Below are 13,255 nucleotides of genomic sequence, written 5' to 3'. Positions count from 1 at the left end.
CATACATATGGAAAAACTGAATTATCTTTAATGAAAAGTATTTAATGTATCACTCCTTTCTATAGTTCAGACACTTTATAACTGTCAATATGATTTATCATATTAATGTTTTAGAATATCTGTATGCAATTCTACCGTCATTATCAACTACTTTTCTTTATTACTCTTTTAAAATGGTCGCAAGAAAGGTTGAATTGTTGTTTAGTAAATCAACATATTTGCATTAACTGACATTTATTTGAAAGGAGAAATATACACTTTTACTTTTCTATAATAATCTTAACAAAAGATTACACAATTACATAATGTTGATCATTCTTGTATGATGATTAACACTATGTATGTAATTACGTAGATTTATGTTACTAACATAGTAGAGAATTGCATATATATATATATATATATATATATATATATATATATATATATATATATATATATATATATATATATATATATATATATATATATATATTCCTTTTTTTTAAACTATTCGCCATTTCCCGCACTAGCGAGGTAGCGTTAAGAACAGAGGACTGGGCCTTTTTTGGAATATCCTCACCTGGTCCCCTCTGTTCCTTCTTTTGGAAAATTAAAAAAGAAAAAAAAAAAACGAGAGGGGAGGATTTCCAGCCACCCGCTCCCTCCCCTTTTAGTCGCCTTCTACGACACGCAGGGAATACGTGGGAAGTATTCTTTCTCCCCTATCCCCAGGGATAAATATATATATATATATATATATATATATATATATATATATATATATATATATCATTTATCTATTTTGCTTTGTCGCTGTCTCCCGCGTTAGCGAGGTAGCGCAAGGAAACAGACGAAAGAATGGCCCAACCCACCCACATACACATGTATATACATACACGTCCACACACGCAAATATACATACCTATACATCTCAACGTATACATACATATACACTCAGAGACATATACATATATACACATGTACATAATTCATTACTGTCTGCCCTTATTCATTCTCATCGCCACCCCGCCACACATGAAATAACAACCTCCTCCCCCCGCATGTGCGCGAGGTAGCGCTAGGAAAAGACAACAAAGGCCACATTCGTTCACACTCAGCTGTCATGTATAATGCACTGAAACCACAGCTCCCTTTCCACATCCAGACCCCACAGAACTTTCCATGGTTTATCCCAGACGCTTCATACGCCCTGGTTCAATCCATTGACAGCACGTCGACCCCAGTATACCACATCGTTCCAATTCACTCTATTCCTTGTACGCCTTTCACCCTCCTGCATGTTCAGGCCCCGATCACTCAAAATCTTTTTCACTCCATCCTTCCACCTCCAGTCTGGTCTCCCACTTCTCGTTCCTTCCACCTCCGACACATATATCCTCTTGGTCAATCTTTCCTCACTCATTTTCTCCATGTGACCAAACCATTTCAAAGCACCCTCTTCTGCTCTCTCAACCACACTCTTTTTATTACCACACATCTTTCTTACCCTATTATTACTTACTCGATCATACCACCTCACACCAAATATTGTCCTCAAACATCTCATTTCCAGCACATCCACCCTCCTCCGCACAACTCTATCTATAGCCCACGCCTCGCAACCATATAACATTGTTGGAACCACTATTCCTTCAAACATACCCATTTTTGCTTTCCGAGATGATGTTCTCGACTTCCACACATTCTTCAACGCTCCTAGGACTTTCGCCCCCTCCCCCACCCTATGATTCACTTCCGCTTCCATGGTTCCATCCGTTGCCAAATCCACTCCCACACATCTAAAACACTTCACTTCCTCCAGTTTCTCTCCATTCAAACTTACCTCCCAATTGACTTGTCCCTCAACCCTACTGTACCTAATAACCTTGCTCTTATTCACATTTACTCTCAGCTTTCTTCTTTCACACACTTTACCAAACTCAGTCACCAGCATCTGCAGTTTCTCACCCGAATCAGCCACCAGCGCTGTATCATCAGCGAACAACAACTGACTCACTTCCCAAGCTCTCTCATCCACAACAGACTGCATACTTGCCCCTCTTTCCAAAACTCTTGCATTCACATCTCTAACAACCCCATCCATAAACAAATTAAACAACCATAGAGACATCACACACCCCTGCCGCAAACCTACATTCACCGAGAACCAATCACTTTCCTCTCTTCCTACACGTACACATGCCTTACATCCTCGATAAAAACTTTTCACTGCTTCTAACAACTTGCCCCGCACTCCATATATTTTTAATACTTTCCACAGAGCATCTCTGTCAACTCTATCATATGCCTTCTCCAGATCCATAAATGCTACATACAAATCCATTTGCTTTTCTAAGTATTTCTCAAATACATTCTTCAAAGCAAACACCTGATCCACACATCCTCTACCACTTCTGGAACCACACTGCTCTTCCCCAATCTGATGCTCTGTACATGCCTTCATCCTCTCAATCAATACCCTCCCATATAATTTCCCAGGAATACTTAACAAACTGATACCTCTGTAATTCGAGCACTCACTTTTATCCCCTTTGCCTTTGTACAATGGCACTATGCAAGCATTCCTCCAATCCTGAGGCACCTCACCATGCATCATGCATACATTAAATAACCTTACCAACAAGTCAACATAACAGTCACCCCCCTTTTTCATAAATTCCAGTGCAATACCATCCAAACCCGCTGCCTTGCCGGCTTTCATCTTCCGCAAAAGCTTTCATCACCTCTTCTCTGTTTACCAAATCATTCTCCCTAGCCCTCTTACTTTGCACACCACCTCGACCAAAACACCCTATATCTGTCAGTCTGTATCAAATATATATATATATATATATATATATATATATATATATATATATATATATATATATATATATATATATATATATATATGTATATATATATATATATATATATATATATATATATATATATATATATATATATATATATATATATATATATATATATTGGAATGGATCACAATTTTGCGCGTGAGCAAGTATATTTCCTATGATTCCACGGGGAAAATGAAACCCGATAAGTTCCCAAGTACACTTTCGTGTAATAATCACATCATCAGGGGAGACACAAGAGAGAAATATAACAGTCAGGTGATATACAACGAAGAGAATTGTAAACAATTCACTTTCATGTTGTCTAGTTGTCTGTCTTGGACAATCACACGTTTACCAAATGGCGTCCTAGCTACGTCTCTTCGTTGTATATCAACTGACTTATATTTCCCCCTTGTGTCTCCCTTGATAATATGATTATTAAACAAAAAAAGTGCACTTGGGAACTTATCGTATTTTATTTTCCCCGTGGACTCATAGGAATATATATATATATATATATATATATATATATATATATATATATATATATATATATATATATATATATATATTTGTTTTGTTTTCAGAAATATAACAAAACAGGATTCTAATTCGTTACATGTCCAGATAGTGCCATACAATATGAAAGACTAATATGAACGTTGCAGACGGGTTACATCACACACAACTGCAGGAGACTATCATATCTATACATCCCTCACATCATTTTTTTTGCAGGATTATGCAATTCAAATTCCTGGCAGGCGCGTAGCGCTGCGTCCCGTTACAAGACGCTAGCCTAGCAGCAGGCAGGCAGGCAGGCGGGCTGGCCACACAGGGACTTAAAGGCTTCACGCCAAGAAGGAATTCCGGGACACGCGTGAGTGTGATCCTAGACACGTTATCAGATGTGAGCACAGGTACATAACCATTATCTTAATGATAGCCTTGGTCAGGATGTGAGCGGTCGGCGGCAAATTGAAAACCACAAAAATTGTATATATAAGACCACCACAGGAGGATAATTATTGGGTATATTATCATCCACACAAAGTTGGCGAAGGACAACTTCAGTGAGTTTTGGTTTTTGGTAAAGAGATCCAGTTTGACAGGCGAATGAAAACAGCACTTTAACTATGTCTTTTTCTTTCAAGATTTCCGTTCAGACATTTACAGGGTTATCACATCATATATAGAAGTATCCCTGGTGTAAGTGTAAATGATTCGCCGCCACACACTTATACCTCTAAACCTAGAGCTAAATTCATGTTTAACGCGGGGTGGGGGTTGGGTGAGGGTTGGGTGGGTGGGGTGTGGGGTGAGGGTGTAGCAGCGTTCTCACGCCAGAGTAAATGAGGAACATGGTTAGTTCTACTGTGTCGATGTGGAACCTTATCTTGTATCATTATGACACTTCCCTACCACCTCCCCCCCTCCACCACCAAATGGTCTAGTTTATACGGTAAATTCGCACTGATACAGAAAAAGAAGATAAATACGAAGAAGAAGAAGAAGAAGAAGAAGAAGAAGAAGAAGAAGAAGAAGAAGAAAAAAAAGAGAAGGAGAAGGAGGAGAAGAAGAACGAAGAGAAGGAGGAGGAGGAAGAGGAGAAGGAGGAGCAGGAGGAGAAGAAGAACGAAGAGGAGGAGGAGGAGGAAGAGGAGAAGGAGGAGCAGGAGGAGAAGAAACAGAACAAGAAGAGGAAGAGGAAGAGAAGGAGGAGAAGGAGGAGGAGGACAAGAAGAAGAAAAAGAAAAAGATGATGATGATGATGAGGAATAGATATGAAAATATTCTGCAGTTGTGTGTAATATTTCCATCAGTCTTTGATATTGTGTGGCATTATCTGGACATGTAACGGAGAACATGTGTTTGATGACATCAAGCACATGTTCTATGTTATATTTCTAAGAAGAAATTGACATATACACTTTTGTTATTAAAATCAACTGGTAATCACTTATCACTTGTAAGTCGTCATTACCAACTACTCCTCCCCAATCACCTGAATTACAGCCTTAGACAATCATCCATCAATCCACGAGGTCAATTGTTTCTTCTAAACGCCCATCAACTTAACAAGGATACATGACAATGTTGAACGTCCACACAACACCACAAGGATGGAACCCTACGAACAAATATGGCTGGGCACCTCATCTGCCATCAGTAATTAGATATTGAACCCAGAGCAAGTTTAAAATGAAAGGTCTGGCTAAGCTTATGTGAGAAATTCCCACGCATCAAGTTCTCTTCTGCCCTGCCAAACTCGTCTTGTTAGAAAGAGGAATGAAACTATCTCACATTAAACTCAGAATAGAGAACATAACATCATCTTACACAGACACACACATAACATCATCTTACACACATACATAACATCATCTTACACACACACATAACATCATCTTACACACACACATAACATCATCTTACACCCACACATAACATCATCTTACACACACACATAACATCATCTTACACTCACACATAACATCATCTTACACACACATATAACATCATCTTACACACACACATAACATCATCTTACACTCACACACATAACATCATCTTACACACACACACATAACATCATCTTACACACACACACACACACATAACATCATCTTACACACACACATAACATCATCTTACACACACACACATAACATCATCTTACACTCACACACATAACATCATCTTACACACATACATAACATCATCTTACACACACACACACACACACACACACATAATTACAAATAAGGAAAATATCATAAAAAAGAAAGTTGCTCCTGAACTTATTCCCAGAGGTCTTATTGTAAACAATGAGTCAGTGTTGAAGTGTTGAAGATCTTTCGACTGATGGTTAAACCTGAACACTGATGGTCTCTTATGACCCTGACAGTCGTTAGGTCTAAATAACCAACGGACCAATGAATGCATTTCTCTTACGGGCGTCGTGTATCACAGAATAATACCTGATTTATCGCTTTTATTTTTTTTTCCCGCTGATTTGCCCAAGACGCCTGAGGCTACTTAGTCCAGCTGAGACCAGTCAGCCCAGCTGAGGCCACAGCCAAGCAGCAGCAGCAACAACAACAGCTGCCACCTCACCTCAGTTGTCAGGTCGTCTTTACTGGTGTATTTATTCTCAGGCTGTGATATATGGCGGGACTTCCTCACGATCGTCCACTGGTTCAGAGAAAAGTCCTGAATTTTGCACACCATTTGTGCAAAATTAGGATTGTGGGATTAAGCTGTATTATCACCTCCATCATGAGGAGTGCATCTCGTCGAAGAATGTATCACTCAAAAGAAGTTCATCGTTTCTCTGCCACTGGAAGTAGCGCAGCCTTGGAGCTTTAGGGGCTCTTGGAATAGGTTTTCTGGGGCAATTATCAAGAAGTGGAAAACATATATATATATATATATATATATATATATATATATATATATATATATATATATATATATATGTATATATATATATATATATATATATATATATATATATATATATATATATATATATATATATATATATATATATATATATATATAACACACACACACACATATACATACACAACACACCGAAGTCAACAACATCACACTCCATCAATAATGTACCGTCTACCTAACCCCCACTTTCTTTCCTCTGTGTTTAACTGGGATGTCACACAAGTTAAAAGCTCAATACATCTTCCACAGCCTTGCAGTGTGAATACTTCCCTTCACCTCCCACTTGCCACGGCAACTTTCTTAATTTCATCCGTCGTGAGTCCTTCTTCTGCGCTCATTTTCGAGGATCTTTATGACAGCTTTCAGGCTTCTTGCGTGGGTGTTAGTAGGCTGTAAGTCTCCTGAGGGGTCATCATCACCTTCCAGGCCCCACCTGCAGCGTTCCGCACGAGAGGATGAAGGGACCCTGGTGTCTTGTCATTCTTCCCAGTGGTGCCTTGATGGACACACACTACCTCGTTGTGGGTACGTCGACGACTCTATAACTTGGCGGAAACGTCTTCCAGGATATCCTCATGACCTCCAGAACTTGACCATCACCAGCCTCACCACCATCAACCAACCCAAGGCCTGGGTCGTGCTCGCACTTTCTATCCCGTCCCACACTCTACTGTCTCTCTAGATCAATCCTCGCACGATTGTCGAGTCCACCAAGCTTCTCTGTGATGCTCTGGACAGCAAGCAAACTAAGCTGGAAGGAACGCGTCAGCGCCATCGAAGAGAATCCTCTTAACTCTCGTCTCTGCATCAGCAGTCGACTCAAGGTATCTGGAATCCCCGCGAAGGACAACTCAGGACCATCTACAAATCTGTCATCCTTATGCCTCCCCACCTGGTCTGCCTCCCTAGCCACCTTATGCCTCCCCACCTGGTCTGCCTCCCTAGCCACCTTACTGCAGTGACTGCAAGAGAAGGTGCACAGAGGGGCATGCAAGATCATCCTCGGTCACAACTATGTTATGTGTTAAGAGGCGCTCAATCTACATACCCATCTTACTTCTCTCAACCTCCTCCACCTTGAGGTCATCTTACAACGAGCGATGAAGCTAATGCATCATTTTCGCCATCATCAACTCCTGCCACCTGAGATCAGTCGTCCTCAAGTTGCAACTCGACACCACAACCGCATCGAACTCATCCAAGCTCGACAAAGACTGTTACAGAGACAAGCCCATCACAACAACGGTGACCCTTAATAATTAGTGGATTGTGTGTGAACCTCATCTGTAGTGTGTTAGTAAACACTTCTGAACATTAGGTTCTTGTTAAAGCACTTCTCTTTAATATGAATATCCTCATATAAGCATTTTTCAGCCGCTGGAAGAAGTTAATTCAAGAAACCCCTTGAACACACACACACACACACACACACACACACACACACACACACACACACACACACACACAAGTCCTTCACTGCAACAAGAATCTCGACCAAATGGCATTGCTATGAAAATGAAGTTGAAACCAGTAATACTAGTTTATAGTCTTGAAGTCGTAAACTAGAATTCTACTTTATATTCTCTTTTCCTGGAAACCCAAGAAAACTCCTGAACTACAATTCATAAGAAACTATGATACGTTTACAATGACCCACACATGCAAGCAGAAACACAGGAATCCATCGCAATTTAGTTACTATCAAAGGTCTTGACTGTGTAATGAAGTCAGCAGACTTGGGCAAGTGAGCCTTATTAAGACCCATCCTCCTGGCAGACCACAGGGACAATACCTTGTATCATTTGTCAGGTATGATATCCCGTAGCCTCTCTCTCCTAGTGTTGCTGGGACCCCTTACCAAACCTCCAGCTGTGTGCTGCATGTCCAGGTGGCTGGACATGCAGCTATTAACACCTTTTTTTTTTTGCTTTATCAAGTGAGTGAAGGAACGGGTTTTGAGGAGCTGGAGAATAAGGAAGGACTGTTGGAGGGTTGTAGGAGGGTTGCTGGAAGAGGAGAAGAAAAGAGAGAGCGAGGTGGACTGTTGGAAGGTTGTAGGAGGGTTGCTGGAAGAGGAGAAGAAAAGAGAGAGCGAGGTGGACTGTTGGAGGGTTGTTGGAGGGTCGCTGGAAGAGGAGAAGAAAAGAGAGAGCGAGGTGGACTGTTGGAGGGTTGTTGGAGGGTCGCTGGAAGAGGAGAAGAAAAGAGAGAGCGAGGTGGACGGTAATATAATCAAGTCTTGGAGGTCAACCCAAGTGCTTTATTGTCAATCACACAAGATGTGAAAGAAGTTACCAGATTGCTTTACTGGCTCTGTATAGTACCATATGGTCATTACTGGCTCTGTATAGTACCATATGGTCATTACTGGCTCTGTATAGTACCATATGGTCATTACTGGCTCTGCATAGTACCATATGGTCATTACTGGCTCTGTATAGTACCATATGGTCATTACTGGCTCTGTATAGTACCATATGGTCATTACTGGCTCTGTATAGTACCATATGGTCATTACTGGCTCTGTATAGTACCATATGGTCATTACTGGCTCTGTATAGTACCATATGGTCATTACTGGCTCTGCATAGTACCATATGGTCATTACTGGCTCTGTATAGTACCATATGGTCATTACTGGCTCTGCATAGTACCATATGGTCATTACTGGCTCTGTATAGTACCATATGGTCATTACTGGCTCTGTATAGTACCATATGGTCATTACTGGCTCTGTATAGTACCATATGGTCATTACTGGCTCTGTATAGTACCATATGGTCATTACTGGCTCTGTATAGTACCATATGGTCATTACTGGCTCTGTATAGTACCATATGGTCATTACTGGCTCTGTATAGTACCATATGGTCATTAAGCCAGAAATCGACAGAGACAACAGAAACATACATATGTAGAGCAAACATGTTGTATGTTTATGATGCTGGGTTTAATTTGCTGTCGACAGTTGAAGGTCAGCGAGCCGATGAAATGCCTAAATCATACAAAGTACAAAAATTGCATGCATGTGTGTTCGTGGATTTAATTGCTATAGCAAGCTAATCTGGTCATCAAATCAGAAAGCTTTAACCTTACATATCTACATTTTTTTTCCCCCAGTCACCAAATGAAAAATTTTGAAACCTTCCACAAGCATTCGAAATCAGTCTGCAACCGTATACACCATCACTGTATATATGGTCCTTGAGCCCTTGTTGCTGTTGTTGTTGTTGTTGTTGTTCCTGTTGGGCAGAGACACGAATAAGCCTGGCGACAAACTGGAAGGTAAGGAAAATGAAAAGGATGAATGCAAGAATTTTAGAAAATAAAAAATGAAAGAAGGGAAAGTAGAAAGTAGGTAGGTGGGTTGTCTACCTGGCCGAGACCATAGTAATTAACAGTGTTATTCTTGTTGTTGTAGAACAGTGAAGCCTTGAAGCCTTTGGATAAGGGTCTTTGTTTACTGCTAAAAGTCTGTGAAGCCTTGAACCATAATGTAAAGGGCCTTTGTTAACGGGAAGAGAAATGTGAATTGACAACGACATGATAATCAAAAAAGAAAAATACTCTTGAAAATAGGCTCAACACACGTTCAGAGGGAAGGAATAGATAAAGCTCTCATGAGACACGAGATGTGTAATGCAGAACAGAGTGTAACCTTGCAACTAGCTAGAGGCAGGGGAGTGTGGGTGAGGGGGGGGGAGTGTGCATATTTACCCTCCCAGCGTGCGCTTGGTTCAGTCCCCCACCGATAAAATGTGAGAGCAATTGGAGCTTCAGGAATCAACTATAGGAGGGTTCCTTTGATGGCTCTATGGCAGCAGATCAGCTACGAACATAATGTTCATGGCAACGGTGGATCTTTAAGCTAGGCAAAAGCATCCAGTCACACACACACACACACACACACATACACACACTAAGTTAAACTCGATCATTATTACACAACCAATATAGTAATAATGTTTTCATAAAATGAAATTAAGGAAAAATCTTTGGATTGTCTTTTGGGCATCAGCTTAACAAAGGGTTTGACTGAGCTAATCTTCTGTGTTTGTCTGTGTTCATCTTGTGTGTTTGTTTGCGCTTGTCTGCTGCGTTTGTCTTCTGTGTTTGTCTTTCAGTTTTTCTTCCTTCAAGGTTGAGGCACCTCACAGCGCGTGCTTCGTTTTCTAAATCTCTATAACAGCGGAGGAAACGTCCTTGTTCACAACGAGTCTTGTGTAACATACGTCTGAACGACCAAGATTTCTGGGTGGATGTTGGTGCAAAATGTTGTTAACCGCACAGCAAGTTTTGCATTGTTGTGGATTTATAAACAAAAACTCAAGCTTCTGAGTGACATTTGGAGTTGGAGTTTTTCCATTTCCTCCCTAACAAGTCTGGCCTACAAAAACTGCACTTCAACAAATACAGGAATGCTTTTAGGGGGTAACTATGAAGCAATGTGAAAATAAATTTGACTTCCGTTTGTGACTTCCGTACAGAAAACTAAGCATTTTCATAATTTTTCTTTTGTTTAGGCATGAACATCAGTAAGTTACACCTTTAACTAAATATTATGACAATTTAATTCACCACATTCAGTTTACAAATGTACGATCGTCCTGAAATGTAACAATATGGAATTTAGAGATCGCGTTACTCTCACCGTGGTAGCCGACCGTGTCAAACTAAACCTTGGTATACTGTCTGGAGGACAGAAACAGATGGTGTCATTATCATCCTCCTCTTTCCTTCTTCTTCTTCTTATTATTATTATCATTATTATTATTATCATTATTATTATCATTATTATTATCATTATTATTCTTCTTATTATTATTATCATCATTATTATTATTATTATTATTATTATTATTATCATCATCATTATTATTATCATTAACCATTATCATGAAAACTCATGAAATGCCAAGGACAACATGTTGCGGTAGAAGGACTGATCAAGTAAGGAATGATTCTGTGAGAGAGAGGTGTGTTTATAAGGGAAGTATATTTGAGAGAGCTGTGTAGGGTGGGCTCAAATGGTATGGAGAGGATGAGTGAAGAGAGACTGATGAAGAAAATATTGCATCAGTAAAGGGAGCAAGGAGAAGGAGAGTGAGGACTTGATAGAAAGATGGATTGAAAGAAGCTTTCAGTCACTGGAGGTGTAGGAGGGTGTAAGACATTCATGGGATAAAGCAAATTGGAGCGTTGCGGTATTACGAAGTGATTGTGGATAGAGAGCTCTGGCTTCGGTGTATCAATCTAGACAACATATACTTAGAGAGTGGATGTAAGCTAATGAGTGCCGCTTCTTCTGTTCCTGGCGCTACTTCGCTAACGTGTAAAACAGAGAAGTATGAAAAAATAATTACTTTTATTAGTATCATCATTCTTCTTCTTCTTCTTCTTCTTCTTATTATTATTATTATTATTATTATTATCATTATTATTATCATTATTATTATTATTATTATTATTATTATTATTATTATTATTACTATTACTATTATCATTATGATCATTATGACTATCATAATTTTTACCTAAAACTGCTACTACTACTACTACTATTATCAAGAGTATATAACAGCCAAGTATATACAGATAAGCGAAGTCTTGAATCTGAATCTTGCAGGGTTGAAACCCTTTTATAGGATTGCTGCAGAGCTCAGGAAATCTGCCACGTACACTGGCTAGGAGCACAGGTCACTGAGCCGTGTGTTTGTTTAGGCAGGATAAGTGTAGGGTAGTTGAGTGTCTACTTACGAGAACTGACCATGAGATTTTGCCAAAAGGCAGGGCTGGCGCCTACCGCTCACAACAGGAAAATCTAGAGTTCTGGTGAACGAGTTGTGTGGGTTACATGCTGTCGAGGGCTCTATGACAGATGGCGAGACTGTCTTTTTGTGGACGAACTGTCTGCAACCCACGAGTGGGTGAGACAGAAAGAAAAGACAGCAACTTGGGCTAATGGGGTGAAACTTGGCAATCAATGAAGTGCTGGCTCACTGCACACACGTCACTCGCCCTCCCGATACACAGGAAGGTAGTATCGGTAAAACCTCTCTGGTCGGGGGCTGTCTACCACCTACTATTGAGTAGATGTTCGGTGTCTTCAGCGTGAGAGTTGCGTCTTGGACATGACGGGTCTTGTGATATGGCGAATCGACATTTGCAACGTTTACGATGGGTGGTATCTAGGGCGCAGACGAGACAGTGTGTGTGTCTGGGCTATGCAGTTTCAGACGTGCGGTGGGACGGAATTCAAGACTGGGTTGGGCGACGGTTGTTTTGCTGGGTTATTTCGGTGTGGATGTGTTTTCGGCATGTGATGAGAACTCTTAATATTAATCTGCGTCAGGTTCGGCGAGGTGATTATGAAGTGGCTTAGTTGGGTGGGGCTTGGTGATGTTGCATAAAAGATCTGGGTGACGAGTATGTTCAGGATGGTAATGTGATAAAAGTATTTTTGCTTTGATTCGTAGGTATAGAATATTTGCGGCTGATGAGCAGCTTTTTCTTTTTTCAAAGGATGGGGAGAGAGAGAGACAGACAGACAGAGAGACAGAGAGACAGAGAGACAGAGAGACAGGTGAGGTGTACTTTACTGTGGAGTAAATGAATGTTTGCACAGGGTATCGATAACCTCTTTATCGCGTCCGAAACTGGTGCCGGTTAGTTTTTCGAGTTTGTGTGTATAATTCATGATGCTGGGGGTGAAGGTCATGTACAAGTCGTATGAAATAAACATATACATACTTAAACAAACATACAATTATAAGACACACTATAAATGCATCATCTAAACATCAACACTAGACTAACCCTGGCCACCATGTCCCTTCCCCAACACTCTCCCCCAACACAACCCTACACTGGCCGCCGCACCCCACCAACGGTTTAGTTAAACCTCAAAACCTACCCCAGCATGCACATGAGCCGGGGTGTGCGTGCGTGAA

At 40.4% G+C, this 13,255-nt stretch overlaps 1 long non-coding RNA gene across 1 annotated transcript in view; it reads left to right on the top strand.

Moving 5' to 3' along the window:
* Nucleotides 1–3,580: 3,580 nt before the first annotated feature.
* LOC139764497 (uncharacterized) overlaps nucleotides 3,581–13,255 on the top strand; it is a 12,520-nt gene continuing 2,845 nt past the window's right edge. Inside the window, exon 1 of the long non-coding RNA XR_011716391.1 lies at nucleotides 3,581–3,720. This is a non-coding gene — a long non-coding RNA (uncharacterized lncRNA). The remainder of the gene's footprint in view (nucleotides 3,721–13,255) is intronic.

This window comes from Panulirus ornatus, chromosome 4 (genome assembly GCF_036320965.1).
Source record: "Panulirus ornatus isolate Po-2019 chromosome 4, ASM3632096v1, whole genome shotgun sequence".
In the NCBI taxonomy this organism is placed as follows: Eukaryota; Metazoa; Arthropoda; class Malacostraca; order Decapoda; family Palinuridae; genus Panulirus; species Panulirus ornatus.
This window is presented reverse-complemented; position numbering and strand designations above follow the sequence as displayed.